Source organism: Chenopodium album, chromosome 9, assembly GCF_948465745.1.
Source record: "Chenopodium album chromosome 9, dcCheAlbu1.1, whole genome shotgun sequence".
Classification (NCBI taxonomy): domain Eukaryota; kingdom Viridiplantae; phylum Streptophyta; class Magnoliopsida; order Caryophyllales; family Amaranthaceae; genus Chenopodium; species Chenopodium album.
The window spans coordinates 38,654,864-38,663,506 of record NC_137842.1 but is presented as its reverse complement, the minus strand read 5'-3'; positions in this window follow the sequence as shown (position 1 = coordinate 38,663,506).

Here is an 8,643-nt window from a genome sequence, read left to right as displayed (position 1 = left end):
AAGATATGCCAGGCATTAATAGAGAAATAGCTCAACACACTATACCACTAATTCCAGGAATGAAACCTGTAAAACAAAAGTTGCGTCGAATGAAACCCGACGTAGCACTTAAAATAAAAGAAGAAGTTCAAAAACAAATAACTGCAGGTTTCATCAAGGTATCCAAATACCCCGAATGGGTCGCCAACGTCGTCCCAGTTCCAAAGAAAGACGGAAGGGTAATGATGTGTGTCGACTATCGAGATCTAAATAAGGCAAGTCCAAAGGACGAATTCCCTTTACCACACATCGATATTCTGGTAGATAACACGGCAAATCACGCGCTTCTCTCGTTCATGGATGGGTATGCGGGTTACAACCAGATTCTCATGGCAGAAGAAGACATGGAGAAAACAACCTTTATAACACCATGGGGCACTTACTGCTACACGGTAATGCCATTCGGGTTGAAAAACGCGGGAGCTACTTACCAACGTGCAGCGACTGCCTTACTCCATGACATGATGCACAAAGAAGTCGAGGTATATGTCGACGACATGATTGTAAAATCAAAAGACCGTCCAGGCCATCAAGTAGCCTTAAGGAAATTTTTCGAAAGGCTAAGAAAATATAACATGAGGTTGAATCCATCAAAATGTGCTTTTGGAGTCACCTCGGGCAAGCTCTTGGGATACATCATAAGCTCTAGAGGAATAGAGGTGGATCCAACCAAGATTAAAGCAATCATGTCAATGCCACCGCCCAAGACTGAGAAACGGATTCGAGGATTTATTGGCCGGTCGCAATACATAAGTAGGTTCATATCAAAACTGACGACGATATGTGAACCAATCTTCAAGAAGCTCTAGAAGAATGTACCAATAATATAGGATGATGAGTGTCAAAAAGCCTTTGAAAAGATCAAAGCCTATCTCGCGAATCCTCCCGTATTAGCGCCAGCACTTCCCGGAATACCTCTTAGGTTATATTTGACGGTTACCAAAGAGACAATGGGAGCCATGCTAGCACAAGAAGTAGAAGGCAAAGAGAACGCAATTTACTACCTAAGTAAAAAGATGCTCGAATACGAAACACGCTATACACCGCTCGAGAAATTGTGCCTCGCCTTTGTGTGGGCCACAACTAAATTAAGGCATTACATGTTGGTGCATACCGTTTTCGTAGTTTCCCGATTAGATCCACTCAAGTATCTGTTCGAGAAATCTACACTCAATGGACGCATATCAAGATGGATAGTCAATCTAGCCCAGTTCGATGTAAGGTTTATGCCACAAAAAGCTATTAAAGGATCCGTGGTGTCAGACAATCTAGCAGATTTTCCAATAGAAGACTCGACGCCAATACAAGACAATGAATTTCCAGATGAAGACCTAATGGTCACTGAAGATGATACTTGGACCTTGTATTTTGACGGAGCCTCAAACCAAAAGGGATGTGGCGTTGGAGTACTACTAGTATCACCTAAAGAAGAGCACGTTCCAATCTCCATAAAGCTTGATTTCGACGTTACCAACAACGCTGTTGAATATGAAGCATGCGTGGTAGGCCTTGAAACAGCTTTGGCATTGGGAGTAAAGAAGTTAAGGATATTCGGAGACTCTTCTTTGATCATCAATCAGATATCTAAGAGGTGGAAAGTAAGGAGCGAAAGCCTAGCCCTTTACCAAACCTATCTGGAAACTCTTACCGATCAATTAGAGAAGGTAGAATACACATATCTACCTAGAGAGGAAAACCAATTTGCTGATGCCTTGGCAAGATTAGCCTCAATGGTTAGGATTCCCACGGAAATCGAGCAAATGCCTCTAACTATCGAAAAAAGGCACAAACCAGCATATATCCAGGCTATAGAAGACGACGACTTAGTCCAAGGCGAAGAAGAAGAAGAAGAACCGTGGTACACGGACATACTCAACTATGTCACTAATGGAGAATACCCTCCTCATGCTGACAAAAGAGCAAAGCGAGCATTAAGACTTTTGGCTTCTCAATATGTACTCATAGACAACGAGCTACATGAAAGGGTACCTAAAGGTGGAGCTCGCTTATGTGTAGGAAAGATGGATGCACAAAGAGTAATGAGAATAGTTCACGAAGGAATCTGTGGCACTCATGTAAACGGCAAAATGTTAGTCCAGAAAATAATGCGAGAAGGATATTATTGGACTACAATGAATAGGGATTGCCATCAATACGTAAAAAGATGCCCTAAGTGCCAAATTTATGCCAATTTACATCATGTCCCTCCATCTTTGCTCTACACCTACACATCGCCATGGCCATTCTCTACATGGGGAATTGACATAATTGGCAAAATCACTCCCCCAGGAACAAGAGGCCACGAATTTATCCTAGTAGCAATCGATTACTTTACAAAGTGGATCGAAGCGCAATCATACGCTAAACTCACTACAAAACATGTAGCACTCTTTATCGAAAGAAATATTATCTGTCGATATGGAGTCCCACATGAAATGATAAGTGACAATGGAACTCGCTTTCAAGACGAATGTGAAGAATTGCTACAAAAATACGGCATTCAACATCATCATTCTTCCCCTTATAGACCTCAAGCAAACGGAGCAGTCGAGGCAGCTAATAAAAATCTAAAGACTATCATCGAGAAAATGACAGAAAATTATAAGGATTGGCCTGACAAGCTTCACTTCGCATTGTGGGGTTATCGCACGTCAATCCGTACATCAATAGGAAATACGCCATTTTTCTTGGTATATGGAATGGATGCCGTACAACCTGTCGAACTAGAAATACCATCTCTACGCATCGCGTTAGAGAGTAAACTCGATGAAGTTGAATGGACTAGGGCAAGATATGAAGAATTGATTCTACTCGACGAAAAACGACTAGAAGCTCTACATCACATGCAGTGTTACCAAACTCGTATGGCTAGGCATTTTAATAAGAAGGTCAAGACAAGAAATATCAAAGTAGGATATTTGGTATTAAAAGCACTAAGGAAAAATGTTTTAGACCCAAGGGGAAAATTTAGACCTAATTGGTCTGGACCCTACATTGTCAAAACAATCCTGTCAGGAGGTGCAGCAAAACTAACTGATATGGATGGCAATGAATTCTCAAACATGACCAATCTTGACCAACTTAAGAAATACTACCCATAATTAATTGAGTAGGATACTCAAGAGAGCTACGTTCGGCCTGATTCCTTAAGAAAGGATACGTAGGCAACCCTTTACGGGTGCGGCCACTTTATTTTTCGACATCTTCACGTTCCGAAATTAATTAAAATTTCAACAGAAAATCGGCGAATTATTGGCGTCGCAGAAAAGAGCCTGGCGCCAGCCAGAAGCCATCAGCGCCAGCCGATGGAATTGGCGCCTGGCGCCAGACTTCAATGGCAGGCGCCAAATGCCAATAACTGGCGCCAATCTGGAAATAAGCTCTGGGCGAATTTCGGTGTTTTTCGGAAAATTTTCGACTTCCGTACTCGAAGAATTTCTGGAAAATTAATTTTTTCGATTTTCATTGCTTTAATAAAATAAATTTGAAGTGAATAATTTAATTGAAAGCTGAAATTTCATTAATAAAATAAAATTACATTATTGATGGAATTTAAATAAAGCTGAAATAAATTAACTTTAAATAAAAATAACAATCTAAGTCTAATAAATCTAAAGCTAAGCAATGCTCTTAATCTTTCTTTTCCTTTCTAGCTCTTTTCCAAGTCTTGTCTGCTTCCTCCTCTTCATCCATAACTTTAGCTAGTAGGCATCCTTTAGAGGACCTACATTCAATTTTGGAGTAGATGGTCTCCCCTTCAGCTAACACTCCATGCTTCTTTTCCACCCAAGCTTTTTTATCTGTGGTGTTAGCTTTCCTTTTTCCTTTGTCTTTGGTAGTATTTTTCTTCCTAGGCATTGTAGGTGTTTTGAATTCAATTCTTGCACCTAAGCGTTCTTTGGCAGGAGTCACCCTGTCACCTAGAAGATTCTTCACATTGGTTCTACCCTGATCAATCGAAGATTTCTTCAGCAACCACTTCTTTACATCATTGGGCAAAGAAGGAGGAATCTTTTGGGTAATCACTTCCCATAAGGGTCTAGCGCTCCAGTAAGCACTTGAGATACAGGGTACTCATAGGGAGGACGAAGATCCCCGAAAGGAATATTCTGAAGCAAGCCGTATTGTCTTTTTACCCTGCAGGGGTAATAATAAGTTACACGAGACAAGCTTGGAAGACGGCAGAAAGGTTTCTTGTTAACACCAACCATCCTTTCTATTTTCCACCATGGGACAACCCACTTGATAGCAAAATCACATGATTCAAAGACTTTTCTCCACCCATGGCGCCCAATCTTAGGGATGCGCTTCTTCCTTCTCACGAAGCAATTGGGAGTATACTTTTCAATATCGTCCGGAGGGCTAATTAATCCTAGCCTCTCCATTAGCCACATCTGTGAAAAAATTGCAATGCAAATAAATTATTATTACAATAAAAAAATATATTTTTTTATTTCTGTAATTATAAATATTATTTTTCTACCTGTAATAAAATTGGAGAACCGCGAAGAGGCGCTTTTGGGTCCCTTTTCAATTCATCTAGACTAATCATAGTCTCTCCAACTATTAATGGCATTGATTTCTCCCTGATTCAATTTGTTCTAGTACAGTGGTTATAATTGATTGACCCTCGTTATTTTTACCACTACTAAGAAAAAATTGGTTAAGCATGCAAAATAAGAACACCCTTCTTCTATATATATCTAAAGATTCAGAAAGAGGTTTATCAAAATAATAGCGTGCAAATTCTTTCAAATTAATTATATTGCCATCCACTATTTTTGATAAATCCCTTTCCTTAAAATTAAAGAAGCGCTCAAAATCCTTATAATAGTAAGCATCTACTCTAGGGATTGCTATAAGGTCTACTGCAGGGAAGCCTAAGATAGCACCAAATTCCTCCGGCAAAGGGCTAATCTCATCATACCCTATTCTGAAACAATGAGTATCAACATTCCATAATTCTAAAGCGGTATGTATGAAGTCTAGGTCAAGATCTACCTCTTTGATGCCATAAATTCCCCCCAGGTGAAATAAATCTAATTCTTTTCTCTCCCTCGCATTCAGAGATCGACACCATTCATGATTGTATTGGGTGAAGGTTTTGGTAGCTAAAGACATAATTATTGTTTTTATATAGAAGAGAATTATTTATTCGCTGGAATTATGAGAAGAATCGGCTGGGCAGGGGGATTTTTATACAGAAACTGCGAGGAATTTTAATCAGATTAAAATACAGCATCAGCGTCAATTGGCGCCTGCCGCCAGCGCTTGGCGCCAAGTTGCCAGATTAGCCGCGCGTGCTCAACTTGTGTTTTTAATATTAGACTCGAGTCGGTTAATGACTTTATGGCTCCGTTTAATTTTCCTAAACATCTTTTTTATCCTTTTTCTTAATTAATTAAATATAGCTATTATTTTTAATTTATATTATTCCTTTTGGACTTTATTTTAAATTCCAAACACCCGACATTTTATTCAATTTTTTCCTTTCTTAATTTTTCTTTTTGGGGGAGAGAGTCGGATACCCTCCATTAATAATAAAAATGACGGAATTTTCGCGCAAAATTGTTTGTCACACTTTTTCTTGCACACACTAACATACACATAATAATAACAATAAATAAGCTCATAATAGCATAAATATATAAAATGTGTCTATAAATAATGAGTCTAAGGCAAAGTTCTATAAAAAAGTCAAAATATAATATACACAGGAACAAACTACGGCGCTGGAAGACGTAGGCCCATCATATCATAAAAATGCGCCGTACGAGGAGTCACCTCTCCACCAGCTCCAGCCCCAGCACCAGCTCCAGTCTCCGTAGGAGGAGGAAGACTCAATATAGGACCACTCCAGCCAGGATCAACCTGAGGCTGAGGCCGCGGAGGCTGCTGCGTTGACGAGCCAACCTCGTATATCCCACCACCTCTGAAAGCCGAGGTAGCCTCTCCTACCGGTGCAGCATGAGCACCCTCAGAAGAAGATCCCGAGCCCTCAGCAACGTCGGCTCGAGCAGCCGCCTCTACCCCCCTGACGAAGTGCGACGACGTCTCGAGCTAGACCTCGCTGGATCCCTCCGCCCCTCAGGTCTCATATGGGTGTGAGAAGCGATAGGCTGGCCCTGCAAAAAGAGTTAAATCGGAAACAAAGTAAAAGCAGCAATGCAAAAATAATGAGTAAAGAAACGCTACCTCTCGGATGACGTCATCCCGACGACAAGTGGCTGCATTCCTCATCCGGACGAGCTGGCTCCGGAAGGCATCTATGCATCGTGCCATCGCCGAAACCACCTCGCGTGAAAAATGTCAGAAAAATAAGTCAGTAAAAATGCATAATATATGAGCACAAAAATTCTGAAAAAACTAGGCTTACTCTAGTCTGGTGGCGAGGAATCGACCGCTCTACGAAGCGCTCACCCTCGGGAGCCGGAGAAATCATCTCCTCGATCGGCCCGTACATCCTCTGGTAGTGGATGGACATACGGGGTGGCACGAACTCAGCAGCACCGTCCTGATAAGACAAAAAGGTCAGTAAAACATTACTTGGGGGCTACTTAGTGAAGCTAAGGAAATCTTACCCTCACATCCTCAGCCGGTACGGGGGCTGGAGCTAACAAAGGTAGTAGCTCCTCAACATAACACCGCCCGAGGATAACATGAGACCGCCAAGGGGTACCAGCTCCCTCAGACATGCTCGACAACCGCGCCTCGTCGAACATATGACGTGGTGGAGCGGCAAGAACGACGAAGACATCAGAAGAGTGCTGTCTAGCGACCCTCTCTCCTAAGTACGCGATCGCTCCATAAGTCCCCAGAAAATAGCGACGCTCAGCAGAGTACTGTGCGGCTAATCCAGGGACTGTCCAACCGCCCCATGGGTGGTATACCACCTCAGGTCCCTATAAAGAGTGTCAATCAGACAAGAATATGTCTAAAGCACCGCGAAAGAGCAAGATAAACAATAAAAGTCGTACCGAGATGATCCGGTTCCTGACATGTGTAGTGGACATGTCCATGTGGTGGCCGCCCCAAGAGGCGCTCACTGGAAATCCCCGCGGCGATGGTCTCGCCGGCGCAGCAGAAGGAAAATACTCGTAGAACCAGATCTACAAGGAGTTAGAAGTGTGAGCAAATGCTAACTAATATGCAGAGCTAAACTTTATAGGGAATAAACGTTTACCTCTACGACCTTCTAAAAGGCAGACAAAGCAACGTTCATCCCAAAGGACCGGTGTCGACACGAGTCCCTCAGCGCACGAACGAAGTCAGCATAGGCCAAGCTAGCCCGGTCATAAGTCCCGATCCGATGGAGATCACGGACAGCAGGAAGGTAGTAAAGCAACGCTCTACTACCTTTGTCAGGGAAGAATGTCCCTGACAACAATATCAGCACAAAGATACGCACCCGCTGCTCTCGGGTGATCGCATCGTCATCAAGAGCCGCTGCCAGCGTCGAGCGGCGAATTCCTCTAGCACTAAACTGAGTCGTCTCGACCTCAGCTCGGGCCCGAACAGCGATCGGCCCCAACAACTCCTCGACCTCCGAAGAGAAGACGTCGATTCCACTGTCAAACGGCAGTGGAACAGAAATGAACTTTAGTCCTGTGATGAGACTGAAGTCTGTAGGGGTGACCATCATCTCGCCCCAGGGGAAATGGAAGGTGTTGGTGGTGTCCCAGAAGAACTCCACCAAAGCGCGCACTACGTGATGACCCCCGCTGGAGGCAACCATAGCCTTAGAGGTCTCGAACAGAGTAGCTAGCCCGCAAGACTCCCATAGGAGTCTCGTCTCAAAATCCCTGGCGATGTACATCCTGTACAAATCGCCTAAACCGTCACAGCCAGAGCCGTGATGTCGTGTCCTCCCGAGCTCGGTGCCCTGTCTCACCCTCTCAGAAATGTGGTGGACAGGGGCGAAGAACAGAGTCCGCTCATCCCACTATGGAAGCCGACCAATCGAAGTGGAAGGCGTGATGTCATCCTCTACGGGCTCATGCTCCCGTCTAGTGTTTCGGGATCGTGAACCCGAGCCTCGTTGTCTAGACATGCTACATTGTGCAAAATTGTCATAAATTAAGGTTCTATAGTATCTAAGGTTCGCCTAGCTGCATGATACTATGTTCGCAAAAACAGAGTACGTAGTACTAAAACAGAGCACAAATTCGAATTAAGCATGACAGCATTTTTCAAGTAATCAAACAATTTCTTGCAACACTATAGTGATTATTGTGACAAATTGAACAAGAATTTCTAGCAAAAACATCAAGAACGAGTCACATTGTTCTTCACGACCTTAAGAGGTCCAACAATGGCAAATTGCTCATTTCTTCACCAAATTGAGTTAAGCAAGTCTCAAATTACTCCCAAGGCAATACAAACATAATCAAGCAATTTCATGGCATAAAACTTGACAAACAAAGCAAATTGAGCATTATAAATTTCGAATTTTCATGAAATTCGTGAATAAACATGCCAAGAATTCATAAAAACTGATGTGAGTTTGAAGAAAACTTACATAGATCAGGAAAATAGATGAAAAGAGCTTTGATTTGCAACAAATTTGAGCGAATTCGGTTGAGAAACGAGCAAGCAATGAGCAAT